We start from the raw sequence: 12,563 nt of genomic DNA on the forward strand, positions 1-12,563 counted from the left end.
AAGTCCAAGCCTGAGAAATTCTAGGCATGTATGATGCCAGCTTTGGCAGCCTATATGAGAGCTCCATCTCATCCATGCAGACTGGAGGGTTCTGACAGAGAAGCAAACAAAAAACTGAAAGTATGATTTGGAGCACTAACAGAGAATTGCAGTTAGTCCTTCCCTAAATTTATTTGGAACTGTTGCCTTTCTTTGTACTTCCAGCAAACCCGCTGGTTTAGTAGCAGTAGCTGATCCATTGAATCAAAAGGTTCTTTTTGTGGAGCAGCACAAGAGTCCCAAAGATACACAGAGCACGTGCACAGCCAGGCCTCTCCCTTCAGTCAATAGGAAAAGGCAAAATCTCACTGTGAGGACAGGGCTTGTGCAAGAGTCACCCATTATCCGGAAGAAATACTTAAAACTCACTAACTTCCAGAAAGGATGAGGTTTCAGATCAGACGGAATAAAGATTGCCAAGGAAATGAAATGCCAGATGCTTACCCAAAGCTGGTTGCTTTATACTGGCTCTTGAATATGCCTCACATTTTTCACCATTAAATGGAAAGAGCTATTTAAAAACTACCAAATAATAAGAACATAAAGGTGTATAACAATCATAAAATAATATATTTTTTCTAATGTTTCAGCTGTCTGAAGATTAGTTTTCTGGTGTAAAAGAGATAACCATATATCTTCTGATTTTACTGGCTGCAGATTACACTAATTATCATAAAAAATTACTACCACTAATAAAAATTCTATTATAAGTTACTTATAGTAATCTCTAGGGTACTATACTTAGCTTAGAAAAGATCGTAATTACAGTGCATTACAGGGAGAATTTGTTTCCTGAAGCAGCTTTAACACTGTCTGTTTCTTTTAACACTTTAAAGTTGTTGGGTATTTTTTTTTCCTTTTTCCCTTTTCAGGTCAAATGTTGCCTGTTATTTTCACTGTGCAGGATGTGATTTTATCCCAGAATAATGATCCATCTCTGTTGCAAGTGACGCAAATGAAGTTTTAAAATCACAAATATCTGGGTGGGTTTCACCTCCCGAGGGGGTTAGCATGTCTCAATGGAAGGATACATAAAAGGGAAGACCTAACACTCTCCGCCCAAAGGGAAACACATTCTGTATAAAATTGCTGGAAGCTAGTGGGTGTTCACGAAAAATACAATGTTCGGATTTTATTTGACAAGACAACAATTGTTATTTTCCCTTTTAGATACTTCGCATTTTACCATCTGTGAGGTTGATGACTCTTAAATGACCTTAAATCATACTGCTGTTAATGGCAGTGGTTACAGGCAAATGTGGAATTCTGTGTGCTACCTGCCTCGGACTGAACATCAAATTAAATAGCTTTACTCTGATAGCTGACACTGTAGTAAATAACCTCAAAGTCCAACTAATTAAAACAAAATTGAAACAGTGGCCATTTCTTTTAGAAAGGGTTTCAATGCTTCAATAGCAGGGCTAATCAACATCTTAATTAACAGTCATATAAAATGAAATAGCCCATTTGAGTTGCTTTAAAATAGACAACTTATTTATGCAAAGACTAGTGGCATATTAATTGCTAACACTAAGAAAAAATACGCCTTTGAGCTTTACAGCTTCCTTTGCAGCCAAGTATTTGAGAACTAAATTGTGGAAAAAGCATATTACAGTAGTTAATTTTATGACAGACATGAACCAGAAGCAGAAGTGGATATGGGAAAGTTTTGTGGTGTGTTTCAGTTTTCTAGTTGTTTCTTTTATTCCAAATGAGATTAATTAATCAAAGTAGCCCAGTAATATTCCTATTCTATTTTAAGTTAAATATCCCGGGTTTAGTCCTGGTAGACACTGACCAAACTGGCTGTGATCCAATAGAACATTTAACTCCAAGCACAGGCATCTTCCCACTGGAGCTGGCCAGCTCAGGAGCCTTTGGTTCGGGAGAGCTCAGGACCCTGCAGGACTGACCCTTCTCCTCCCTGATCCTGCAGCGTGCACACGCACTCCACACTGACCCAGGCGAACAATCAAAGGGCCACTCATTTGAGTAAGCATTTCCAGGATCAGGTCCCAAATGACTCATCTCCAATTAGTCTATGCCAGGTTGTGTCTTTAAATAGCTTTCATTTACTAATGTGTGTGAGGGAGGAGCAGCAGAGAGGAATTACATTTCCTTTCCTAATTACTTTACTTTTGTTGACATCTTGGAATAAGTTTTTACTTTCAGAGAAGACGAGTTGATTTACACTACAGAAAGAGCACAGCAAGCATGAGAAAATTATTTGCCCTTCCTCCTGCCAGGCATCCATTTCCTTTTCACTGTTGCTAACAATGCGCTAACTATTTATGCATTTGTCAAAGGATCCCAACATAAGAAAACTATATTTAAATCACTTCACTACAAAGTGAAAACACAAGGTAATGATTCAGACTCTATTTAAGTAATGATAATATTTGTACAGACTGCCTGGCGAGCATGCTGGTAGGTGGCAGGAGCTCAGTACAGTCCTAAAGGGTCAGCACAAGAAAATTCAAATAGCATTTAATTTTCTTTTTTAAAAAAGAGATTTTCATTTCAGACCTGGAAATATGCACCATAATGTCTCATGTCCCTGATTAAAGCCTGATTTCACTGCATTTTTCAATGAAGCTGAAAATGAGGCAAGTTTGTTAGCAGGAGATTCATTGGACCCTGCAAGCGCCCAAGACAAAATTTTATTTGTCTACATCATTGAGTTACTTTGCTTATTTTGCAGGTTTTGCCCACTCAATCACCATCTGGAACTAATGGGAACCCAGACTGTCCTGCCCAGCCCAGTCCAGGATTTAAGTACAGAAGGATGTGGGAAACCAACTGGGACTCTCCACGTTGGGAGTGTGTTGAGACTGAAGTGCATTGAGAAGGTGAAAAGGCAACATGTTGTACCTGCTTCACATAGGACATCAACCCCTCTGCTGTCAGTCTGGCTCTTCTTACAAGCTGTGGATGTACATAACCTCATACTCAAAACTTAGAAATCAAACATGGAGCCCAAACATTACCACAATTTATCTAAAGCCTAGTCATATAATAAGCAAAGGCACTGCAGAAAATTGTATCTTTCACTGAATTCTTAAACACAAGAACAAATGGAAAAAAGGACTGATACTCATTTTAGCCACCAAAAAACCCCATTTTGTTTTAAGAACAGATTTGCAAACCGTTTCAGAAGGCCCTTACACTTCTGTTTTCAAACTAGGTAGCTAAAAAGAGTCTGTAGTATCTGTTGTACACTCAGGTTGTCTAAACGTCTGACCCTCTAAAATCCAGATGTTTTGCAGCAGATGACAACTGTAGATAAAATACACATCTGCCAAACTTGATAGCTTCCTAAGATTTGCAGAGTTAAAGGTGCAATCAATTTTCTATTTATTCACTCATACTATACACATATATTTGACCACATTGCAAATTATAAGTGCCACACATAATTTTGTCACAAAATTCACAATAATTTCCAGTTCAATCAGGGAGGACACAGGAGCTGCTAAAATGGCTACATGCTTTCCTCTCTTCTGCCCAGCTTGGCATGTCCTTGCACATTGCATGACACAGTAAAATAATCCTGACAGAATGGGATTCCACTCAGGCCCTGGGATATTGCAGCTTATATGTACTGGGAACTGTAGGAGTGAAATTTCAATTGCTGTAGATCCCACTTTGAAACACAATGTCTGGTAGCCATGAGAGAGGGGAAATGAGATTTAATTACAAGTACATATAATATAATGTGAGAAGTTGGCTGTCTTGCTAAGAAAACACAGAAGTCCTTGAATCACTGGGGATGGATAATGGCAACATGATAAATTGTGTCCATCTTGCAGGGAACAGGGAAAATCTGAGAAAAATTCAGAAATCATCTCGTGAAAAACTGTAAAACCAACAAAACAAGCAGATTCCTGAGGAAAATCACTCAACCACATAGACAAACCTAAATGACAACACTAAAAACATTGGCAGAGAACCATTTCAATAGCTTCTGTTTGTATCCCCTGCTCCCCTTCTTTTTTTCTGTTTTCTTTGTTGCAATTATTTAATTACCTTTTTTCCATGTTCCTTGTGACCTTTGATTTTCCTTCCCAACTTCCATAAGGAGCAAGGCACCCAAGACACTAAAACTGTTCAGCTAAATAATAGTAAGAGGTGTAACGCTGGTAGGCAAGAAACATAATAGAAATCAGAATAACTTTATTAGCTCCAAATCTGAGCTTGAGAATGAATTCATATTTTTCTTTTCTCGGTATAAACACTCAAAGCCTTAAGTATCTTATGGGGTTTAAACAATAACTGGAAGACTATGAACTAGCAGCAATTCTATTAAAGCTTTGCCCTAAAGGAAAATTAAGACTTATTCTCTTCCTTTTCTAGGGAAATAGAGCACTTCAATACTATGTGTGCTTTTCATTTAATGCATATGTCAATATGCTTTAAAAACATTATTTCCAACATCGAAAGCTCTGCCCAGGCAAGAGTATTTTGATTAGGTACATACCTGGCTTATGTGAAAGCTTTTAAGCCTGGTCCGTACATAGGTACTGGTAGGAAAATTACATTCACCCGACCAAAGAGAGGCAGCAGATGAAACATATGGATGATTCAAAACATTGTTCATTTTCCAGAGGATCAAATGCTACATGACCTAATGCAACGGTCTGCCATAAACAACCTTACATGAAAGAAGTGGTGAGAAGAGAAGTAGTTTTCCTGTTCTCTTGGGAAAAAAAAGATACATATATCAAAATCCAAAAATGCTAAAAATATCTTATTGAGGCAAGTACTGAGTCTTTGATGGAATATTAATTCCTTCAACTTAGTTTAGTTTCCTCTAAGCATTTTGTAGTTAGCAGTACAATGCTACTCACATCATGTGAAAACTCATCCTGTTTCAGAAAAATTACACAAGGATTTTACATTACCATTATTTTTACCTCCAGTAAATCAACACAGTGATATAAACACAAAAGACAAAAAGAGGTTCCTACCCTCCAACACAATGCTTTTTCTTAGTTCAATCCAGCTATGACATGAAACCATTGTGCACTGTATTTCTAAATTTTGAAATGCGAATTTCCTCAAACCCTATGAGTCAGGGGAAGAGAGTCGCAGGAGAGGTTTTCCTCAAGAACAGGTTCCCAGGTAAGTGCTTGCAGGGCTTGTACAGGCTGCTGGGAGTGCAGCTGCAGTCGCAGGCTTTGAACTCCTGCAGAACATTTCATATCTCATGTCTCCTTCGGATGCAATTTCATTAACTTCAGAACAAATCTGTAGAAATCTAGCTAATCTCGCAATACTAACAGGGCCTTTGTTTTGATTGCTGATTAAAAGATATTGTATCTGATTCCAATGCGAATGAGGAAATCCTTTTCAAGCGATCCTCTGCTGTGCATGGTAATGCGAGGCAAGGTGGGACCCTTCCCAGCTTTGATGGCGCTGAGATCCTCCCAGCCGCTCTCTATGTTACACAAACCAAACAAATTAGCTTCTAAGGAGTGGAATGTTTCCCAAGGCCTATTTTCCGTGGCGCTCGTTAGCTGAAAGCTCATTAGTTTGAAGGGGCTTCCTCTGTGAGAGAGGAGCAGCGCCCGCAGCCAGTCCCACTGAAACCGGCCCCCCAGGGTCACTGTGGCCTTGTGCCACTTGTCTCCCAACAACCGACTTAATGTGGAACTCGGGCTTAGTTCAAGTTTTGCACCCTTCAGCTTTGTTCACTTCTCACCAATTCTTGTATTAAATGGCCAAAGCAAAGATCTCAAACTTTATTTACCATGTAGCCTGTCACTGTGATAAAAAAACCTAAAGCCTTTTTCAACTTCCAAGGAAGAGACAAGACTTGTTTAGTTTTCCCTGGCAGTTACTTCTGCTTTGCAAACCCCATTCAAATGCAGACAGTTACTTTTGAACACTGAGAGAAGGTGTTAAATTGAGATTATGGTAAACAGCAGATTTCTTTAGTTGGTGAAGAAATTATTTCATGAAGACACAAGAGAATTAAGCAGAGTTTCATGTCACTTACTGTATGTGCTGATCAGAGAGTGAATGATGAGTTTCTTGCTGTGGACAGCTGCTCTGTGGAATACTGTGCAGACTTCAGGTGGAAGAAAAAGAAATTCATGCTTTAAAATGGAAAAAAAACCCCAAACAACTTCTTAGCCCTTTTGTGCGAAAAATAAACAGATCTTTCTTGCCAGATTTATTATTCTATTTACATGTTGCCTGAATGTGTCTCAGAATATTTTGAAATTTTTTTTCTTCTGTGTCTCATTTCACTATCACTGTGACAGCTTGCTTCTGTCAAAGAGAAAAGACTCTTTATTATATTCACCAGTGCTGAGATCTAGGACTTTTTTAGTCTGAAGGGAATGCCACTTTGGTTGATGAGATCTACATAATTTTAGCTATGTTGGATACCGAGTTATAAGTAGGCAGAAGAGATGTTAAACATTGCTACTATACTGTAAAAGATGGAGCAAGCAGGTGTCCCCACAAACTAGGCTTTACTTTGTAATTCTAACTAGATAGCAGTTATGGCTTCTTTTTGTTAGTTGATAGGTATACTTAATAGACAAAAAGGCAAATGCTATAGATCAGATCTTCCCTGTGCACCTAAAAATTGTTAAAAAGGCCAAACTTTTATCAAAACAGCTGACATTCTAATGGGGCACCACCTCCTGCTGAGCTGGGACCAAACTTGTGTCATGTAGGCGACCTCCAGCTTGAAAGGAGAGGAGCACATGGCCTCCAAACGATGTCTAGGGACTAACGAGAAACAGACTGAAATCTTGCCTTCAACCATAAATGCAAAGCTGTCCATTTTTCTTCTCTCCATAGCAGGGGATGAATGGCCAGTGCTCTGCTGCCATTGACTCCCTCTGTTGGCTGTATCCATGTCCTCGGGCTCCTGGCTTTCAGATGGCATGCACATATGCTATTCAGAGCAGCACAGACTGTCATCTCCTTATCTAGTGTGTTTTGTGACTAGTGAAGTGCCACATGGTTGAACACCAGGAAACATATTGCTTGTTTTCACTATCAATGACCTAGAGGGAAGAATATGCGAGAGAGGAAATTTGTGGTGTGATAAACTGGGGCTGGGACTGGGAAGCAGGTCTAAACAATGGAAGTGCTTGACAAAAAAAGTGACTACTAACTTCAAAGATGAAATGCTTGGCCTGTATAAAATGGGGTGCTGCTTATTTAACAGGAACAATACATAAATGGACAGGGCTAGTGTGGCAAAACAATCAGAAAGCAGAATATGAACTTTTCACTGGAGGTGAATGTCTTTCAACTTGCCAAAAACTCTTAGCAAAGCCTGTGATTTCTCCTTTACTTTTTGCATTATTATGCAGATGATCAAATTTCTAACAATGAAGGCCAAGCTAGTTTCCATTCCTAGGCATGCAATACATTTGTGCAGAGCGAAATCCTTCAGGACTGTGCGTCCTCATTACTACTCAAGATGGCAATTCAGCAAATGACTTCAGCTTCAGTTTCATGACGTAGCAGACAGCTTTGGGCACACACCACTTGCCTTCAGGTATAGGTGCAAGGCAAAATCACAAAGGAAAAAAAATCACTTCTGTGGCCAAAGTTCTAACTTAAATGCATCCATTGCATCAGGGCTGTCTAAGAACCCCCACTGCAGTGACATTGCTAAACAAAATAAGTCAATACAGTCAAATAATATCAATATTGGGACCTAAATTTATGTTACATTAGAACACTTGCATCTCTATTTTGCATGCAGCCACTTACCTTAAGGTGTGAATTCCCCGGGAAAAACATGCATAGAGAATATTCCAACCTCAAATTATCCAGTCTAAGCTCACTGGTTTTACTGTGGAAAATGGAACAAGTTAGGGACTTGAAAAGAATTTAGGTTAAAATAGAAGAATATGAGCTTCATCTGTAGAAAGGCTTTTTTACCTATATAATAAAAGGTACTAGCAGAACATCATATCCAAATGCTGAAGCTACTTGAACTTTTTATTATCCTCTGTTAAGTAGTTATTGAGTAGACACATTACTATATAGCTATGTCCTCAAAACAATTTGATGGGCTTCATCTAAAACTTACACCTTACCAGAAGATAAGATTAGGTTATCTGAGTCTATATCATGAATTCAGGTTTTTTTTCATTCTCTTTTAGTTCTTAATTTGGAGTCAAATTAGCCCATATTCAAAACGAATTACTATCTGATACTGAACTGGATTTAAACCAGGTTTCAGCACCGTTCTGAATTGTGGCCACTGCTTTTAAGCAGTCGTGGTTAAGATAATTCAGATTTATTAAAATCAAATTAAGTCCATTTTCATGATTTTCCTTGCTATTGAAATTCCTGGTGAAATATAAAATATTTGTGCTCAATTATTTCTTTATATTGAGAAAAGAAATGAAGGTGCTTTTAAACAAGGGAAGATAAGTATCTTCCTTTGCCAGTGATGTGGTTTCATTTTTACCAAAGTACCTTTCCTCCTCTTTGTTAAAATGGTGTCTTCTTGGCATGCATTGTAGCATATTAATAAAAAATAAATTTGAGGTTGAGGCTGATTAAAACTGAAAGTAAGACTCGATCTGACATGTTATTTTGATTGGGTTTTCAAAGTTCACATAGTTCTAGTTCTAATTTATGTTATGTGTGGTATATATCTTCTTGGTTGAACAATTACATTATTCTAAACAATTATATTGCTATGATACACATAATGCGTGGCTCCTGAGCATAAAGTTCTTTAATGATGGCAGACTGTAAAGTGGTACAGTTCACTTTTAAAAGGTCATGCATCTTTTTTCATTAGATTAACATTTTATCTTTTAATGGTGTTAAGAAAAGGTCAAAGATTCTAACAGATGGAATATGGAAAGCTTCTATTGGAGAAGATCAATGTGTTAAGCATCAATCTAAGTCCAGAAACACAACCATTTAATGACGGTTGTTCTCATTTTGTTTTAAATTACCACTGAATTGACTGTTTGAATGCTAAAATTACATTTTCATATTTAAAAGAAACAGACCATTACCATCTGACACAGATATCTATGTTTGTGTTGTATTTTCAAGAATACTTCTTCATTGTACAAAACAAGAAAAGTTCCTTAAATAATTAGCTTACCCCTAGGTTAATGGCCTGTCACTTTGACATCCAAATAAAAGCAGCAGAATGATCCCAACAGTAACATGGAAGATAATTTTATATTGCATTGACTGAGTAAGTTTGCAACAATTTAAATGGATATATGCTCTCAAGTCAAGTCTCTTGTGTAACATGATGTTGAACTTTTAATGTAGGTGATATAAAATTATGATGATATTTTTCAAGGACATATTTAGGTACTGGATCTTTTCAAGGATATTTTATTATTATTATGTTCTATTATTCTATTACCCAGATTTAAAAGAACAAAATCTAAGCATTTCTGTTGCCCCAATAACTTCAGACCTCAAGGGAAAAAAGTGCTATGTCTTTTCAGGAGACTAAGCTCTTCTGAGCTGCTACATGCCTCTGTCTACTTTTATAAAATAACTGGTATGACAGAGTAACATGATTGGTTTTCAGTGTGATAAAGCAAATACAAATATAAAAAAATAACAGTAGGGGGTCAAGCTGCTTTATAGAAAGTTATCAGACAGCTCCTAAAGACTGTCAAGCTTATGTGTCTGTAGTATATATGTGCATTTCTCAAATATACTCGTATTTCAAGTTGCTATTATCCCCTTGAGCCAGGCCTGCTCACAACAAAAGGGTTTCCAGAAGAAGGTAAAACTCTCGTGGAATTAGGGATTCTCCTCAGGGTCTTTGGATGTAACTGCTATTAACCATCAGGAAGTGAATTTACACTCGAGTCTCCATCTTTGCTTATGAGTTCATACATTTCAGGAGCAAGTACAGCCTACAGATGTGACTTCAATTGCTACACAGCAGAACAAAATGGTGAGGGCTGGCAGTCACACGGCTCTTGCTGGCAGTATTCTTCCTTCTTATGGAAATGCATAACAAGATTTTGATAAACTGCTGATTGAGCTAAACCAGACTCAAGAGCTTACAAGAATAGCTGTATTTTCAAAAAAAAATTACTAAGCAATATTAACTGAATATATTTAAGCACAATCCATCCACACACAAAAATCAATAAAATATTTGTTGCTCAGGTTACAATACCTAAAGGGTTATTTAAAAGACAAGTTCAAAGAATAACTGATATTTTGTAGTTTAGCCTCATATTAGAGAAAAGCCTTAAAACTTTCGGTTTCTATTCTAAGACAAGTCAAGGGCACTTCCCCCCCCGCCCCTTTCCAAGGATTTTTTGTAAATCTTATACTGCATAGAGTTAGTCAGCTTCTAAGTGCTGGGACCTAGGAGGTAAGTTGCCTTTTACTTGTATATAAGCTTCATGTAGTTGCCTCTTATTCATCTTTTTCTCTCTATAAGAATGAGGTTTTGCTTTAATTTATAGTTGTTTACTTTAGAATTGAATAGAATATACCAAAGGTTGTAAGTGCTTATCAGCTTCACCATTAGTTAAGACTGTACTCTCTTAAAGAAGAACCTAGTTCCAGTTCCCAGGGGAAGAACAGATATGAACTGAGGCCAATACAAGGTAACTTTTTGGACTACTTGGGCAGAAAATTCCAAAGCTGCCAAGAAAAGTGCTCCTTCTTTTCCCAGTGCTAAGACATTTCAGTGTGTTTATTTCAAATACAGCAGCATGGCTTGTTGATAGCCACTGTCTTTTCATTAAGACAATCTTTAAGAATTCAGTAACCATAAATTCTATTTAAACTTTTACTGCCTCGAAGAAATAGAGCAAGGTATTGGACTAATCAGGCAAGCTGCCATATTCCCACTGATTTCTGTTCGCCTAGACTTAAAATATAGCCCCACAATCTGCTCTGAAAAGGTGACAATTTCACAGCAACAGACTGCAAAGGAGACCAGCAGACATTGCTAGCAATCTGATCATCCAGTAGCCACTAGGCATTTAAGATAAAGGCTAAAAATTATCTTTTAAGTAGCTGAAATAGTCAAGAAAATCTTCTTGCTCCTTTGCTTGCTCCAACCACTTCCTTTTTTGATGGAACACAAGTCCAAGTCATTCCCATGCAAGCTTCAGTGTCACTTTGAAAGAGAGACAACTTCTCTCCCTGGATTAGACAAGCTAAAGCAATAAAGCCAGACACTGTGAACGTGCTAAAACCAACACTCAGCCTTATGAACTCAGTAATTCCTTATGAACTCCCTTCATAGCTTCACACACTGACTGTGTAAAACAGCCAAAGGAAGAAGCCCTCCCCAGCCCTGAGAATGGCTCACTGAGGATAGAGCAGAGTCACTGAAGGGCAGTTCTGTGGGCTAGCAGACCATGACACTGAGGCAAAAATTAGCTCCAAAAGTATTTATTATAGCTACTGGGGTAATACAAAGAAATTGACACTCTGCTTTATTCTAAAAGAAGTGGTAAATAATGAAAAGAGGAGAAACATTTTCCCACTACATCTGAACAGTAAGAGATGATGTTAATCCAAGAGAAAAGTTTACAAACACAGAATGCCACAAAATAATCTACTGCAGCCACAAACTCTGCAGGTCAGTATATGTAAAATATGGTACGGAAGACTGTAAAGCATTGATCTACTCTGTTTCAAATTACAAGTTGTTTTTGTGGGTTTTTTTGGTCTGTGGTGTTTCCACATTCCTCACTATCTGAGAGACCAAAATGCTTCCTTTCCATGGCTACTCACCAGCAGTAGAGGCCAAATTATACTCCTGTAAACAGCTCTGGGATGCAGTTGTTCTCCCTGAATTTGCAAGGACTAAACCCACAGAATCCTGGAAAAGAGTCTAAATAGATACACATTAAATGGACTCTAACCTGCTTTCTCTCCTTTGCCTTTGCTCTGCAGAGCTGGCAACACCAGAAGCAGTAAATACTTGTGTTTTGTCACTTGAGTCAGCACATATAATTCTTCATACACGTAGGAACTAGCTCTGCTGGAGAAGAAAATACCATTTTTACAATAACTTTTCACAGTGGAACTGTGCCTTAAATCAAACAAGCAAGTACTGAGTCAGCTCAGTGGCAGAGCAACAACAATTTGATCTGCTACGTGGCAAGCTTTGGTTTGGAGATACTAAACAATTCTTCATCCCGGGCCCCAGGCTTGTAAATATGATAGAAGATGATGCAATGCATTCAGACTCTGGGGAGAAAAGGAACAGTCACACCACTCTTGAGAAACCCTTTGTGAAGAAAAATTTATTGTGTGCCCCCAGGTGCAAAGGCTATGGATGAAATGCAACTCAATAAAGACAAGTCAAGGTGTTTCAAGAGAGCTAATGAACATTTCAGTATTTGCACTTAGTCAGATAAAGCAGCTTTCCAGCTGAGTAAGGAGACAACAATCATGTGAGTATGATTTCTATGTGATAACAAATGCTCCCAGAGGTTTTTTTTAAGCTCCATGTTTTGTTTTTGTCTGGTTCTAAGATGATCTTATTAATTAAATCTGATCAGCTGTCCACCTTTATGCTTCCCTTT

General features: G+C 38.0%; 1 long non-coding RNA gene across 1 annotated transcript; it reads right to left on the reverse strand.

Moving 5' to 3' along the window:
* Positions 1-885: 885 nt before the first annotated feature.
* LOC119705527 lies at positions 886-12,000 on the reverse strand. The gene is made up of 3 exons (XR_005258259.1): positions 11,898-12,000; positions 7,780-7,861; positions 886-7,061 (listed from the first exon to the last, which is right to left on the reverse strand). It is a non-coding gene; the product is annotated as an uncharacterized LOC119705527 (long non-coding RNA).
* Between the last annotated feature and the right edge of the window lie 563 nt (positions 12,001-12,563).

This window comes from Motacilla alba, chromosome 11, assembly GCF_015832195.1.
Source record: "Motacilla alba alba isolate MOTALB_02 chromosome 11, Motacilla_alba_V1.0_pri, whole genome shotgun sequence".
Lineage (NCBI taxonomy): Eukaryota > Metazoa > Chordata > Aves > Passeriformes > Motacillidae > Motacilla > Motacilla alba.